Consider the following 17874-nt stretch of genomic DNA (forward strand, 5'->3'; position numbering starts at 1 on the left):
AGAAAAGTATTCCATCATAATCATATACCACAATTTGTTCAGTCATTCCCCAGTTGATGAGCATCCACTCAGTTTCCAATTCTTTTCCACAAGAAAAGAGTTGCTATAGATATTTTCATACATGTGGATTCTGTTTCTTTTTGTTTTTTAATCTTTTTTTAATTAGGTCTCTTTTATTACTAGGCCAAAGGGTATGCATGATTTTATAGCCCTTAGGATATAGTTCCAAATTGCTCTACTAACTGGATGAATCCACAACTCCACCAACAATGCAACGATTTTTCATGTTTTCCACATTCAACATTTGTCATTTTCTTTTTCTATCCTGTTAGCTAGTCTAATAAGTATGAGACAACACCTCAGAATTGTTTTAATTTACATTTCTCCAAACAATAGTGAGAATATTTTTTCATATGATTAAAGATAGCTTTGAGTACTTTATGTGGAAATGGTTTATATCTATTGGCCATTTATCAATTGAGAAATGACTCATTTTTTACAAATTTGACTCAGTTTTTGAGAAATTTGAGAAATAAGGCCCTTCTAAGATCAAATTGCTTCAAAATCCCCCCCACAGTTAACCATTGCTAACTGTATTCCTCTCTATCTGTTTATTCTAAACTCTCTCTCCTTTCATCTTGTCCCTCCTCAAAAGTATTTTGCATCTGACTACTAACTCCCTTCTATTACTCCCCCATTCCTTTCTCTTAATCTCTTCTCCTACTTTCCTGTAGGGTAAGATAGATTTCGATACCAAATTGAGTATAGATGTTATTCCCTCTATGATCCAGTTCTGAGGAGAGTAAGGTTCATTCATTCCCCCTCATACCACCCTCTTCCCCTTCACTGCAAAACCTTTTTCTTTCCTCTTTTTTTGTGAGATTATTTGCCTATTCTTACCTCTTTCTTTCTTTCTCTAATTTTATTAGCTAGCATAGAAAGATAGCATCCCTTTACATTCAAAACATTCCTGAAACCTATGTCTATATATTCCTTCTAATTGTCCTAATAATGAGAAAGATTTTATGAATTACAAGTATCATCTTCCTATGTTGGAATGTAAATAGGTTAAAATTAATTTACATTAATTCTCTTATGATGTTCCTTTCCTGTTTACCTTTTTAATGCTGTTCTTGAATCTCATATTTGAACAATTTTCTGTTCAGCTCTGATCTTTTCATAAGGAAAGTGTGAAAATCCCACATTTCACTGAATGTCCATCTTTTCCTCTGAAAGATTATGCTCAATTTTGCTGAATAATTGATACTTGGTTGTAATCCTTGACTAATATGCTGATTTGGTTTTCATGTTTTTCCTGCATCTCTCTCATTTCTCTTCCCAATTTTTCCTCTACCTTCTTTACTCGATTTTCAATTTTTTTTTTGGCTCTGTCATAGCCTGAATCCAATTTATATATTTCTTTGTGTCTTTAGATGCAGAAGCTTGGACTTTGTCATCTTCTGGGTGTGTGTTTTGATCCTCCATGGGACCAAAGTAATTGTCCATGGTCAGTCTTTTTTCTGTTTACTTATTTCTCCAGCCTGTACTCTGGTTTTGGGGTGCTTCCTGAGCTTTTGAGTATCATTAGGACACTCCTTCAAGGACCTCAGTTCCTTCAAGGTTTTATGAGAGGCTCCAACTGCTCTCCTGCCTGTGCTTTGGTCTGGGGATGACTACAAGCACACCCCTCTGTCCCAGGGCTGTGAGGAGGGTCCCTACTCTATGACAGTATGTGGGCCCAGACTGTGACCAGGGTCTGAATATGGACAAATCCCCAGAGTTCTGTCCCAAGGACAGAGGAGAGACCTCAACAGTCTCCCCCCACCCCCTTACCTTTCATAGGCTGAGCACTCTGGAAGCAGCTGCTGGGTGGCTCCCTACTGGGTGGCTCTGTGGATCTGCTTCTGTTTCCTGGAATCTGGATTGTCTTGAGATCCATGCTGGGGGCTCCACTCTACACTTGCTCTGGCAGAGGTTTCCCCACTGATCTTCCAAGTTGTGTTTGGTGCTCCCTGGGTTGGCAGGTCAGGAAACTGCTTGTGCTGCCAGCAACCTGAGCTCCCAGGGACCCAGGTGCCCAGGCACCCTGTGGGCTGTTTCCAGAAGGCTGGAGCTCCTTTGCGCTGGTGCTGCTGCCCCCTCCAACCACATGGAACAGAACCTGTCCATAGTCTTCCAGATTATCTTGGGGCTGGAGAATTGCATCACTGGATCTTTCTGTGGGTTCTGTCTCTCAAAAATTTAGAGTCATAATTTTAAGGTTTTTGAAATATTTTGGAGAGAGTTCCTAGGGAAAACTGTTCATTGCCATCTTGTCTATGCCCCTTCTTGGTTGTAACCCAAGCTCTTTTGCCTCCCAGCATATCATATGCTAAGCTCTTCTATCCTTTAATATAGAAGCTGCTAGATCTTGTGTTATCTTGATGGTGACTCCATGATACTTGAATTGTTTCTTTCAGACTATTTGCAATATTTTCTTCTTGGCCTGAAAGCTCTGGAAGTTGACTAGGAAGGAAGTTTTCCTTGATAATTTCTTGAAAGATGATGTCTAGGCTCTCTTTTTGATCATAACTTTTAGGTAGTCCAATAAATTTTAAACTTTTTCTTCTGGATCTATTTTCCATGTCAATTGTTTTTCCAATGAGATATTTCACACTGTATTCTATTTTTCAATCTTTTGGTTTTGTTTTATTGTTTCTTGTTTCTCATAAAGTCATGCACTTTCATTTGCTGAATTCTAATTTCTAAGGAATTATTTTCTTTAGGGAGCTTTTGTAACTCCTTTTTCATTTGACTAATTCTTCTTTTTAAGGCATTCTTTTCCTCATTGGTTTTTTTTTGTTTGTTTTTTGTTTTTAGGTTTTTGCAAGGCAAATGGGGTTAAGTGGCTTTGCCCAAGGCCACACAGCTAGGTAATTATTAAATGTCTGAGACCGGATTTGAACCCAGGTACTCCTGACTCCAGGGCCATTGCTTTATCCACTGCACCACCTAGGCACCCCCATTGGGTTTCTTTTGTACCTCTTTTACCATTTGGCCTAATTTGTTTTTTTAAAGTGTTTTCTTCAGTATGTTTGTGTCTTTTTTTTACCAAGCTGTTAACTGTTTTTTTTCATGATTTCCTTGCATCACTTTCATTTCTCTTCCCAATTTTTACTCTACCTTTCTTGTTTGATTTCCTTTTTGAGTTTTTCCAAGGCCTGAAACCAATTCATAACATTTTTTGAGGGTTTGCTTGTAGGAGTTTTAATTTTATCTTCTTCTTAGTAGGTTTTTTTTATCTTCTTTTACACATGGGTACTTTCTATGATCAGATTTTTTTTCTGTTGTTTGCTCATTTTCCCAACTTATTATATGATTTTTAATTCTTTGTTAAAGTAAGGCTGTCCTTCCTTCCAGAGAGGAGGACACAATATCCCATGCTTCAGGTGTTATATGTAGCTGTTTTCAGAGATATTTCTCTGAAGTTTTTAGTTCTTCCAAGGTGGGATGATCTAAGGAGAGGTGCTACTACTCTCTTGTACATTGGTCTGTGAGTGACCATAAACACTCTTTTCTGTCCTGGAACTGTGACAAAGGTCCCAGCTCCACTATGGTCCCAGGCTCTGGTGTGTTCCTCCTTGCCTTGGAAATGCTACCCATGACCATGATCTGAATCTGAGTATGAGTATATCAAGAGTCCTGCCTCAGTGCTTGTAAATAAACCCTGAGGTTTCCTTCTGACCAGCAGTTCAATCTCCTTACTCTGTGGGCTGAAAGTTCTAGAAGAAGCTATTGTTTCTGAAGATTCAGTGACTCCTAAGACTTGCCTCTGGTTTGCTGGGGCCTGGCCTGCAACAAAACTTTCCTGCTGACTTTCTAAGCTGTTTTTGGTTTTTGTGAGTTGAGAGATCTATAAACCTTTATTGATTCAGGCATTGTGAGGCCAGCTCCTGGGTGTTGGGTTCTGGTCTGAGCTGGTGCTGTCTGCACTGCACTGTACTCTTCTCTCACCCTGGTGCAACAGACCTTTGCTGTAAACCTTCTGAGTTGTTTTGGGCTGGAACAATGTTTCACTATCTTTTGATGGGTTCTGCTGCTCTCAAATTTGCTTAGAGTCATTATTTAAAGTATGTGAAAGGGGTTGGGAGAGTAGAACTCAGGAGAGTCCCTACCTTTATTCTGTCATCTTTTAATGAGTCATTTTTGAATAATTATGATTACCTAAAACACCCTAACTGAACCTGAGATAGCAAGAGGTCCCAGAATTGAAGAAAGACTCTGGCTATGAAAGCAAGAAGCTTAAAACATTTTCCAGACATTTGGATTGTATAATTTTCAGAAATTAAAAACAAAATTCCTCTAACAAAGTGCCAAAGGACTTTAAAAAAGTTTATTAGTTGAAAAATAATTTCTAAAATCTTCATATATAATTACATTTTGAATTTTTTTCAGTTAAAAACAAAACAAAACAACTCACTTATGAGAATTTTGATGACTGAAATCTGAAATAACTGAGGAAATAAAGATTCAAGTTTTTGAGCATACCAATTTATCACATTACATATGCTAATTGCATAACAGATTAAAATTAGACCTCCTCAGCTTGGCACTGGACCTTGTATTCTGGGGAATACAGATTTTTTAATGCAGTAAAAGAAAACAATGAGCAGGATATAAACCAGGATACAAGAATAGGTAATCTAATTTCTAATTGGAGTTCAAGTTGGGAGAGGGAGATTGAACTGGTGTAATTCCCTGAAATCAGAAAAAGAAGCATCCCATTTCCCATCTCCCAACCAAAAGAACAAAGAAACAGTAACTCATTGACCAGTACAGGACCAGATTTCAGATAAGACATATGGGTTACTTAAGAGATGTATAATTGTGAAAGAACTTTTTGCATCAATCTTTGGAGTTGACAGGGTCAATATAATCTGGGTCTTTATTTAAGAGTCCCTAAGCATAGGTAGAGATGGTTCAGCTTCTCAGAGCTAAGTTCAAACAATACAATAAACATCTTTTCACAAGTCCTCTAATTGAATAAAGTTTGCTCACAAGACACAATTAGACCTATAATTGAATAGAAAGGGAAATGAGCTAGATCTAGAATTGAATTACAAGATGGAATAAGTTTGATTCCCACAATTCTCTCAGAATAATAAAATCAAAGCAAGAATGGAAAAATTAGTGAGTGAAAAAAGAGAATAACAAGGACTCAGAGTAGTTTCAATTTCCATAATTGCTGTTTATCCAATTTCACATAAGAACTATAAATCTATCTTTAATTAAAAGTTACTGTAACAAATAAAATACAAGTGAATATAAGTTAAAACATTTAAAACTAAAAACTAAATAACTATAAATGCATATCACATGTTTATAAATATTTAATTTTAGCACAATTTTATATACAATAGAAAAAATCTAGAAATTTGGTTCTTAACTGTAATCCTATGAATTTATCATTCTTTCCAAGTTTGTGTTTTCTTCCAATTTGATAAGCATATCATCGAAACTTTTGTTAAAGTCCTTGTGCTAGATCTGGAGATGTAAAAGTGAACCAGTTTCTTCTTAATTTTTTGATTAATGCAAAGGAAAACCAATCCATGTACATAGGAAATTAAATATAAAATATATCAAAAGTCATTTCAAGAGGAGGACCCTAGTAAGTAGTGGGGGAGGAGAGAATTGACTTTCTCTAGGAGCCAGTACGTACTTTGAAGGAAGCTAGGATTTCTTCGAGGGAGAGGTGAAGAGAAGGTCAACTTGTACAATGGCATAGCAACAGGAGATAGAAAGTCTTGAATGGGCAATAACCAATAGGCCAGTTTGGCTGGAAACGGAAAGGAGGAAGGCTAGGAACATGCAGGAAGTCTGGGAATGTAGAGAGGGACTTGTCAGTTGGGGTTTAGTCCTTCTAGCAAGTGTATATATTCCTTGCTTGGTTATAAGCCAAGTAATCTGAAATAGGCTCTGGTCTTAATAGAATTGATAGATTGGGATTATTTGATGATAAAAAAATCTTCTAAATTAGCTGCAAAGCCAGAACTTATTACTCAGAACATATTTAACTAGAACTGAGTGTACATATAAAAGGGATGATCAACTTATTCTCTCTTCTTTAATGACTTCCAGGTTGGAGATTTGTTTTATAGGGAGATAAGGTATCCTATTCCATGTACTACTACTATTATGTGTCTAAAAGTATAGGATGCTTCTGTTTCTTTTATATTAATTCTTCCTAGATCTTAAGCAAATGAATACTTGAGATGAAAGTGTCCAGATAAGCTGTGAGTTTAGGAAATCCAGAAGTCTCATCACAGGTCCTACCAGTGACCTAAAGAAATAACAGTGATCACTGGTGCCAGCTCTGGTAGACTTTACTATTTACTCTAGTTGTTAGTGACTCCTCTAATGGAACACCTCTGGTGGGACTTTTGTATCTCCCAAAGCCACAAGACTGCTACTTGAATAAGTCTATCTTTATGGTGCTTTTGAATTATTTCTTGATTCTTGTGGCTACTGCTATTGGTTCCAGTGGATCCTTCTACTGTTTGAGGTTGGTAGAATATTGACTAGGTGGAAGATATGACAATTGTTCTTTTTCCTAACTATCAGTTTAAAACTAGTCTAAATTTTGGAATCCACCAAGGAAGAGAGTGAAAGATGGGTGACTTGTTCATAATGTATACATATTTAGAACTGACTCAACATCCTCTTAGTCATCTGTTTTTTTTTCAGGGTTGGAAGTCAATTAGAAGGTTTTTCAGCCTCACATAACATGGTACAAACTTTTTGGCCATGTGTGGCCAGAAGTTTTTGCATGTTTTTACATAGTTGATTGGACTGAAACCAGATAGGGAATATCTCCAAGGATTGAAACCAGGGAAGCAATATATAAAGAGCATGTGTCTTCATTGGTCAGTTCCTCCATTACAGTAGACCATGTTCAGATAATAAGAAAAATTAAAAGCCAAACAAGTTTGTATTTGACCCTAGAGGCAAGAGGGAATTGATGGATTTCCAATAGTACAATAGTAACATGGTCAGATCTATGTTTTAGGAATATTCATTGGAGGTTTATGTGAAAAATAGATCAAAGAAGGAAGAGACAGAAGGTATGGAGCCCTGTTTGGTGCCCACAAGAGATATGTATAGATCAAAGAGCACTTGAAAGATAATGAAGACCTGAACTGGGGTGATACCAATGGAAGCAAAAGGGGGACAGATACAAGTTGTATTTAGAAGTAAAAGCATCAAGATTTGGTACAAACTGAATATAAGAGGGAAGGGGTGGGGTGGGATGGAAAGACAGAGACAGAAGGAGAGAGAGAGAGAGACAGAGGAAGAGAGAGAGAATCAAGATAATTTTGGGGTTCTGAACCTAGCTGACTAGAGGGATAATAGAACCCTAAATAGAAATAGGGAAGTTAAGAACAGGGAAACATTGTGGAAGAGAAATGAGTTCTTATTTGAATATGTTGAATTTGTGTGCTTAAAGAATGTATAGTTGGAAATACATGTCCAAAAGGCAGTCGGTAATGTGAATCTAGAGCTCTGGAGAGAGAATTGGGTTGGATATATAGATCTGGGAGTTGTCTTTATAGGGATGATAAATGTACATGTGAAATGAGATGATAAGATTATCAACTCCCCCCCCAAATTTAAATAACAATGAGATAATTTAGAGTATAGAATTGGAGAGAAAATGGAACTTGCAATTATTGACTTCCTATTTTCTGTAAAACATTTGGCAAGGTCTTTTGATAAGAAGTAGGAAGGGAGTAATGGAGGTGGCTTGAGGAGAGAAGGACTAAGCAAAAAAAAAACATTGTTCTTGCCCTTAAGAAGCTAGAATTCTAATGGGGGAGATAACATGCAAATAACTATATAACTATATATATATATATATATATACACATATATATATGTATATATATACATATATATAATATGACCTATACAATATAAATAGGAGCTATTCTCAGAAGGAAGTCACTAGAAGCACTGAATTATAGAAATTTAGACCTGGAAAGGCTCTTAGAAACCTAGGTCAGTCACACTAGTAAATTGGAAGGAACACTGGTTTTAGAGGCAGAAAATCTGAATCTTAGACTGGCTTTACTCCCTTATTATATGACCTTGGATAAATCATTTAATCTCTATTGTCTTGATTTGCTCACTTCTAGAATAGAGATTCAATTAAATTCACTAAACACTTATATGCAAGTAGTGATTAGGCTAGAGGTTAGTAAGACAGTGATAAAAATAAAACAGTTCTTGCCCTCAAAAAGTTTACTTTCCATGGGGGAAAACTATACACATATAAATACAATTTGATGAAGTTGGGAGGAAGAACCCTAATAAGGAGGGAGGATCAAGAAAGGCCTCTGTAGGAGATAACACTTGATTTAAGCCTTGAAGGGAACTAGGGATTCCTAGAGGAAGAGATAAGGATTGAAAACATTTCAGACAGTGGGATAGCCTGGGAAAAGACCCTGAAATGAGAGAAGGAATGTTGTATTCAGGGTACAGCAAAAAAAGGCAATATATCTAGAGCCAAGAGTACATGACTGAGAATAACATAAAATCAACCAGAAAAGAGAGGCTGGAACCAGATTTTGAATCACTTTCAATATCAATTGAAGGAATTTCTATTTTTTCCCCCTTAGAAGTAATAGAGAGCCCCTGAAATTTTTTGAGTAGGAAAGGTACGTGGTCAGATCTACTGTGCTTTCAGACTGTCAGTTTGGCAGTTGTATTAGGAAGCATAGAAGGGGAAAGATAATGGAGATAAGAAGACCAATTAGAAAACTGCTGTTGTACTCCAGGAAATACATGATTGGGGTCTGAATTAGGATGACTGTAGAATGAGTAGAGAGGAAGGACAGATATGAGAACTATGGGCTAAGAAAGCATTAGCTCAGGAAATTGTGAAGAAATATTCTGAACGATGTTTGAAGCATTGAGAATGAAGCTGAAAGTACTAGAGAAGTGTGTTATAACATCATTGTCATTGTCAACAACAACAACATCATTATTATTATTTTATAGATGGGGAAACTGAAGCCTGGAAAAAGTTGTGAGTGTTTCAAATTAACAGCTAATAGTGATCCGAACTTGGAAAAAATAAACAAAAACACCAAGAAGCAAACCACATATCAAAGGAAAAGATGAAGTTCTGATTGGACTAAACTTACCACAAGATGGATTATTTTAAAATTTTAATCAACAGACTTGACAGATCCTGGAGAAAAGGTCAATGTTTCCCATAATGGTCAGAAGAAGGCTCTAGAATAGAGCTCACATTCCTTGACATCCACCACAGATAGTAATCTATGAAGCCAAATATTTAGACCTAAAAGAATAGCATATCTAAGGGGAGTTATTTGGATTCACAACCCAACAATTTGGAATACACATAGATAAAGGGAAATGGGCTGTTATAATTATTGTTTTATTATGTGTAAGAAAGAATGACATCTGGTGAGCAACATGAAAACCACTCTCTTTTCTAATCATGCAAAGATAACAATTGGAATTTATTTCTCAATGGCTCATATATATGACAGGAATATACAGGGTGGAAAAATTCCTTTTAGAATAGAAAAATGTTAAATGTGATAAGAGGAATATCTTTTTTTAAGTTCATCTATTTTATTTTTTTTAACATTTGTCCATGTGCATATGTATATTTTAAAGTTACAAAATTTCTCTCCACCTTCCCTTTCCATTCCCCTCCCTCAATGGCAAATAGGTTAGCAATTGTACATAAATATTTTTAATAAACATGTTTATAGGTTAGTCATTTTTGGTATGAAGAATTAGGATTAAGGGAAAGAGACATAAGAGATAATTTTTGTAAAGTGTTCATTAAATTCTGAAGGGTTTTTTTTTGTTTTTGTGTTTGTTTTATTTTGTTTTGCTTTTCTTCCTCTAGATGGGGATAACATTGTCCATAGCCAGTCTCATATGGTTGTCCTAGCTCTTTGAACTGCTGAGAGGAGCTGCTTCCATCAAGGGTGATCATTTCACAGTGTTGTTGTTAATATGTACATTGTTCTCTTGGTTTTGCTCCCTTTGCTCAGTATCAGATCCTGTTTTTCTAGAACAATAATATTCCATAGTATTCATGTACCATAACTTGTTTAGCCATTCCACAATTGATGGACATCCCCTCAATTTCCAGTTCTTTGCCACTACAAAAAGAGTTAATATTTTGGAACATGTGGGACTTTCTCCATTTTTCATGATTATTTCTGGATATAGGCCTAGAATTGGAATTGTAGGGTCAAAAGGTATGAAGAGTTTTATTGCTCTTTGGGCATAGTTCCTTATTGCTCTCCAGAATGGTTGGATCCATTCACAACTCCATGAGCAATGTATCAATGTCCCAATCCTCCCAGAAGCCTTCAACACTGATCATTTTCCCCTTTTCTCATCTTAGCCAATTTGATAGATGTATGGTGATACCTCATAGTTGTTTTTTTAATTTTAATTTTTCTAATCAATAATGATTTGAAGCATTTTTTCATATGATTTAACTTTAATTTTGACATTTGAAAACTGTCTATTCATATACTTTGAAGGAATGACTTAAAGGGAGGATAGCCTTAGTAAGACTTTCAAGATGTGAAGGAGTGAGGCACACTTAAAAAAATAACAGTAAGAACTTTCTCAGAGGAAAGAAAAAAGATCTAAAGAAGAAAAGTCTAAAGAAGAAAATTGCTATTTTTATTTACAAAAGAAATTTATAGAGACTATCATTTCAACATTTGTTCAAGGATTAATCATTTTATCAATGTAGATAGTGTGGTAAATTTAAGAGATACAAAAGATAATGACTTCTCTATGCTTAATTGTGATTTTATTTAGGGTGGGGGGGGAGTAAAAAATGCACAGCAGAAAACAAAAGAAAATCAACAAGAAAGCAAAGAAAAGCCAGACAGCTTTGAAAATAATGTAGGATATTTATTATATAGATTTTCTTCAAATGGAAATTTATTGTTTTGTATTGAATCTCCTCGTGGTCTGCTCTGTACATGACTGAAAGTCTGAGAGGAAAGGTCTTACTGTTACAATCAGTATTGTTCAAACATGGTGCTGCCAAGAAAAAACCATACTGACAATTAGTCCATCAAGAGACAGGTGCAGATATAACATGCTTCACTATTTTGTGGATGGATATCACATGTTGGCACTATGCCTGAATAACTGGAGTACTGAAGTGCCTTGCTGATATGTTAGGGAAAGCTGTATTTGAAGGTCAAGGATTCCAGCAGCATCTAGACCATCACCTGAAGTCCTGCTTCCTATCAAACTGGGTCATTGGGTGAATGATTCAGAAAAGGCAAGTGAGAAGGAGGTCTTTGAATATCACAGCCCTTACTATAATAAACATAATGTGCAAGTCATATCACCATTAACTTGACTGGTGTGGTTCTCCTTGAACACAGACAACTATTAATATCACACGACAATTTTTTCTCACTCTGTATTTAAGTTTAAAATAAAAAATTACAAAATAAATTTTAAAAAATTTTAAAAATTATTTTAAAAAAGATAATGACCTCAAACAAAAATAAAATACAATTATTGAAGGAAGTTCATTGAGTAGAACAAGGAAAGTCTTTAGTGGCAATGGAGTCCAATATCTCATTTTACAGTTAAGAAAATTCAGACTGAGAAATGTTAAATGATCTGTCTAGGGCTATGTAGCCAATGAGGATCTAAGCTGAGATTTGAACCCAAGTTTTTCTGACGTCAAGTTCAGTTTGTGCAACATGTCAGGTCATCATGAAATCATTGTTGGAGCAAAAACAGGCATAGAAAACTGGATAAAGATATATACAAAAATATAAGCTAAGGTAGAAGTTAGAGAAACTAGATGTGAGCAGCTAGAAGGCATAATGGACAGAGTGTTGAAGCTGGAGTCAGGAAGACTCAATTTCTTGAGTTTAAATCTGATCTTTGGTCTCAGACACTTATTAGTTTTGTGATCCTAGGCAAGTCACTTAACCCTGTTTGCCTTAGTTTCCTCCTCTGTAAAATGAACTGAAGAAGGAAATGGCAAGCAATTTTGTATCTTTACCAAGAAAAACTCAAATGGAGCCACAAAGATGATTGAATACAACATGATTGAAAAACAATTGATAAATTAGAGAATATAGCAAATGATTTTATGACAGAGAAAAGGATCACTCAAGAAGGTGCCACACTCTGGATGTTTTATTTTCTAGGGAACTTAAAAACTGGCTTGTATGATTGCTGAGATGCTGTCAGTGACAATAAAATGTTGTCAAGAACAAGAAAAGGACCATGAGACACTGGAGATTGAGAACAGAAGGGCATTTAAGATAAACCAACTGGTCGTCTTACTTTTATTGCTGGCAAAATTGGGAAGCCCATTATTAATGGTACAGCATTGTATGGTGGATAGAGAGTTGATTGTGGAGTCAGGAAGATTTGGATTTAAATCTTTTCTCTGACTCCTGCTGACCCATATGACCATGTGTAAGAAACTTAAACTTTGAATTCCTCAGACCATTTTCTCAAATGCTCACCTCTGTCAGGGGAAAGGACTTTCCTACATTTATAAAATAGGCATGGACCAAAACCAAAAGATAATTAAAGAGAACTTATTTACAACAGAGGACAGCATGGCTCCATCAAGAACAGATCAATGCCAAACTAATTTCCTCTTTTGACAGCATTATTAGACTAGTAAATTTATAGTAATGTTATAGACATAACATGACTGGTTTTGGCAAGCTATGGCAAGCTTTGACAAAGTCATATTATCCTTATGGACAAGATAAAGAAATATGAACTAGAAAAACAGACTAAGGTGGATTTAGACTTGGTTGAATGATGAAATGACAATCGTGATTGTTATTGTTGTATTTGTGGTATTATAATCATGAATAAGAGAGAACTGTTGTCTGCTTAGACTGAGGTCTTAGACTATTTCTAGCAGTGTCTTAGGAATCTCTATGGCTCTCTGATCTTCAAATTTAATAGATGACTTAAAAGAAGTCATAGATAGGCATCATGCTTATCATATCTATAGATGATCCAAAACTTGGAGGATATCTAGCATATTGGGTGACAAAGAATTTCTAAGATGATATGACCAGTTTCAAATGGTGGGCCAAATCAAATAAAGTAAAATTTAATAGAAATTTAAAATTTTCTTTTACTTGGGGTCAAAAAATAAGTTAAACAAGAAAAGAATGCAGGTAGGATGATAGAGGTAATTCTTATTAAAAAATCAGAAAGTTTTAATGGACTACTCAATTTTAATCAATAGTGTTATATGATAGACAAAATATTCTAACAAGACTTTTAAACTGCAATGAAAAGCAACAAGGGAGGTGATAGTTCTTCATTTTGTCCTGATCAGATTATATCTGGAAAACTGTGTTGCATTCTGGGTGCCACAGGTCCAATAATGAGCAGCTAAAATATGTCCAGAGAAGGGGATCAAAGGAGTGAAGTTAAGTGCTACCATGTTATAGTGATGTATAGGATGAAAAGAATTGGGTATATTTACCTTAGAGAAGAGAAAACTTAGGAGAAACTTAATTATGGTTTTCAAGTATTTGAGTGGTTAGAATTTTGAGTATTTGACTCACATGTACCTTCTCAGTTAATAGAGCAGGTAGAGGGAGCTTTTATAGTTGAAGCACAGGAGAAAGCTGAATTTGAAGATAAAACATGGTGTAAAAATGGAGTCAATAGGAAAAAAAGGGAAATGTAATGGGAGAAAGAAAAAGGAGAGGGGGAATAGGCCAAGATATCTCATATAATAAGTTTTTTCTTTATTACAATGAGCTATTGCAATGATATGGAAGGGGGGAGGCAAAGGGGAATGAGGGAACCTTTGCTCTCATCAGAGATGGCTAGGAAAGGAAACAGCATATATACTCAATGGGGTATAGGCATCTGGAGTAAGAAGAAAAGGGGGGGGATAGGGGGAAGGGGGGATGTGAATGATGGAGGAGAGGATGGACCATGGGGGGAGAGTGGTCAGATATAACACATTTTCTTTTTTACTTCTTGCAAGGGGCTGGGATTGGATGGCCTGTCCAGGACCATAGGGCCAGGTGAATGCTGGGCCTAAGGGGTGGTAGCAGGGCTCAGGGCCTCTTGGCCCCAGGACCAGGGATCTGTCTGCTGTGCCACTCAGATACCCTACAGCAGAGTTAGAGTGAAAGGAGAGAGAAAATATAGTACATGGTAGTGGAGAAATACCAAAGGAGGGAGTTGTGATCAGCAATGGCAATGGTGGAAAAATATGGAAGTAACTTTTGTGATGGACTTATCATAAAGAATGTGATCCACCTGTGACAGAGTTGTTGGTGTTGGAAAAAAGACTCAAGCACATTTTTTATTATTATTATTATTATTTGGGGGGGTGCAGGGCAAATGGGGCTGGGAGGCCTGCCTGGGGTTGCATAGCAGGGTGATCGTTGGGTGTCTGAGGCCAGATTTGGACCCGGGTGCTTCTGGCTCAAGGGCCAATGCTCTGTCCACCACCCAGCCACCCCTACTATTATTACTATTTTATTTTATTTTGGGTCTTTTTTTTCTTTTTCTTTTGGTTTTTGCAGAGCAGTGGGCTTGAGGTGGCTTGCATGTCACACAGCTGAATGAATGTTGGGTGTATGGGGCCGGATATGGGCTCAGGTGCTCCTGGCTCCAGGGCTGGTGCTCCATCCATTGCGCCACCTGGCCATACCTACAATTATTACTATTATTTTTTTTAATTTTAATTTTTTTCTCTCCCCTTTACTTTATCGCTCAAGCGAGTCTATATTTTGTGGGGGGGAGGGGGTATTCTATTTACTCTTAAACAAGAATATTTTATTAATGTATAAAAAACATTATTTGTATAAAAAGAGAATAAATAAATATTAAAATCATAAAAAAAGAATTTTGAGTATTTGAATGACTAGAATTTAGAAAAGGATATTAGGTAATACAGTGGATAGTTTGCCATGCCTGGAATCAGGAAGGCCTGAGTTCAAATGTGATCTCAGATATTTACTAGTTAGGAAGGTCAATTAACCCTGTTTGCCTCCATTTCCTGGTCTGTAAAATGAGCCAGAGAAAGAAATGGCAAATCACTCCATTTGCTTTGCCAAGAAAATACTAAATGGAATCACGAAAGTCAGATAGAAATGAATATCAACAGCAAAGACCCAGAAAGTAGAATTAGGAACAATGAATAGAGGTCTCAGAGAGGTAAACCAAAGTTTAAGGTAAGGAAAACTTTCTAACAATTTGTGCTATTCTACAACTCGTCTGCAGAATACTAAAGATGAAGCACTCTTCCCTCCTCTGGGTAGAGATGATACTACATGTATATATAGCAACCTTGTAAATCCCATCAGACTAGGTAATTGTATCAGTTCATTTTGCTTCTTTGTTACAAGGAAGCATTTTTATTAGAGTAAGGGAAGTGTTGAAAAGTATCAGTGAAGTAAAAAAAAAACCAAGATAAAAATATTTTGTGAAATTATTCTAGCAATCCAGAAACAATTGATTGAATATTTATCATATGACATTCTATGTGCTAGGCATATGTGTGTCTGTGTGTGTCTGTGTGTATGTATGTGTACACATGGACACATTTGTAAATAAAACTGTCCCTGATCTCAAGAACCTTACATCCTATCAAAAATGGAATGGGAAGGGTGGCTAGGTGGCTCATGGATAGAGTACCAGCCCCAGAGTCAGTAGTACTGAGTTCAAATTCGACCTCAGACACTTAATAATTACTTAGCTGTGTGGCCTTGGACAAGCCACTTAACCCCATTGCCTTGCAAAAAACCCTAAAAAAAATGGAATGGGAGCTCTTTGGAAGGTATTAGGTTCCACTTCAGTGGGGATCTTTGAGTAGAAACTGGACATTTAGTTGTTGAATATTAGCAGAAGGAGGGTTAGGTCAGTTATTGGTTAGAGAAAAAGACTTCTGAGGTCACCTCTAACTAAGATTTTGTGATTTTCTGATGTGAGGATCCTAAGTGAGTTGAAAAATAGAAGTTTTTCTTGGCTGGTGGCATCATTAATGAGAGCTAGAGAGTTTTTGAGAACTGAGATTTGGTACAAATTTTATATCTTTGGAAGAAAAGTTTTATTGAACTAGACATTTCTTAGGGTGGCTTAACAATGACATTTTTAAAATATAAGAATAGTATATCTGAGACTACTATCCCTGGGCCAGATGGTTACATTTCCTTGTAAAGTTCCTAGGGATAAGATGAGGAGCTTGGGCTATCTTTTTTCAAATGCCACTGGGTCCCATAAACTCATAGGCTCATTTTCCTGGTCTTTGGAAAGCAAAAGATTGAAGTCTCACTCCCTTCACCTAAAATGGAGAATAACAAGCATCAAAACAAAAGACTAAGGTCTGTTTCAGGAAGTTACACATCAGGCCTGTGAGGAGGGCCCAAGGCCTCTCCCTTTAAAGCATTAACTCTCACAAAATATCTTCAGAGAAGAGTAAGACCAAGAGACAGCAAACTGAAAGGAAAAGCCAAAAAGCCCTCCTGGTTTGTACATTTTGGAAGGCAGCCCTGGTTCCAGCTCCAGCTCTGCAGCCAATCCAAAAGTCTTCTCCTAACCCCTTGGTTAGCAGACCAGAACCAGTTACAGAACATTGTCACATCAAAATATCCTTGAGAGTCCTCTGTCAGTGGCACTTTCATTAAACTTCATTAGGACTCTCCTAGCAGCAGGCTCCCTAGGCTCACCCAAGTAGGGAGTTGCGTCAGCAACTGTTATGCTGATGCCACTAAACACTGATTAAATGATTAGTTCCACATCCTGCTGGAAAGTTTGATTAGAGCAGAGATTATGGGTACCAAAAGCAGAAGCATACCATATAGGATAGGAAAATAACTCGCTTTTGGAGGGAACTCAAAAACGCATTGTCCTGACAAGACTTCTCCAAACTGAAGTAAAAATATAGTGGCCAGATAATGCTAGAATATGCTTTCCCAAACATTTTCTACCAACATTCTTGGCATCCTCACACTCTGTGGAAAAGTGAGAAAGATCAGGCAAATTCTTTAACATTCTCAGGGGATTAGTTTCTTCTTCTTTAAAATAAAGAAGTTGGACTAGATTGTCTCTAAAGTCCCTTTTAGCTCTCAGTTTTGAATTTTTGAAAGAAGGAAGCAAGCATCTATTGTCAACATTGCACCAGACAATGTTCTAAGCACTTTACAAGCATCACCTCATCTGATCCTCATATATCTGAAAGGTAGATGCTTTTATGATCCTTATTTTACAGTTGAGGAAACTGAGAAAAACAGAGGTTGGGTCTTGCCCAGGGTCATGTAGCCAATAAGTGTGGGAGACTGAACTTGAACTAGGTATTCCTGACTCCAGGTCCACCACTGAAATCCACTAGCTGCCTTTTTGATCACCAGCGATGAAGATGAAACCAAAAGGTTTTATTGCTGGAAGGAACCTTAAAGATGGTCTAAAATCAGTCAACAATAAATGTTTATTAGGTATAAGGTCTGAACTCAGGAATAAACTTCCTTCAAGGAATTTTCCTTCTAATAGGGGAGATAACAGAGCTAACATAAATATATATGTAGATGTAGATGTAGATGTAGATGTAGATATAGATATAGATACAGATACAGATATAGATATAGATATAAATATAGATATAGATACAGATACAGATATAGATATAGATAGATATAGATGATATAGATATAGATGTATGCAAGACATATACAAAATGGATACAATATAACCTTAGAGGAAAAGACAGCAGTGATTATGGATTGGTGGGGAAGAAGAACCACTTTCCACACACGCTGGTCATTGTTCTGTTTTGAAGGAAGCCAGTGCTTCTACAAAGCAGGGGTA

The sequence above is a fragment of the Macrotis lagotis genome, chromosome 7, assembly GCF_037893015.1.
Source record: "Macrotis lagotis isolate mMagLag1 chromosome 7, bilby.v1.9.chrom.fasta, whole genome shotgun sequence".
NCBI lineage: Eukaryota > Metazoa > Chordata > Mammalia > Peramelemorphia > Peramelidae > Macrotis > Macrotis lagotis.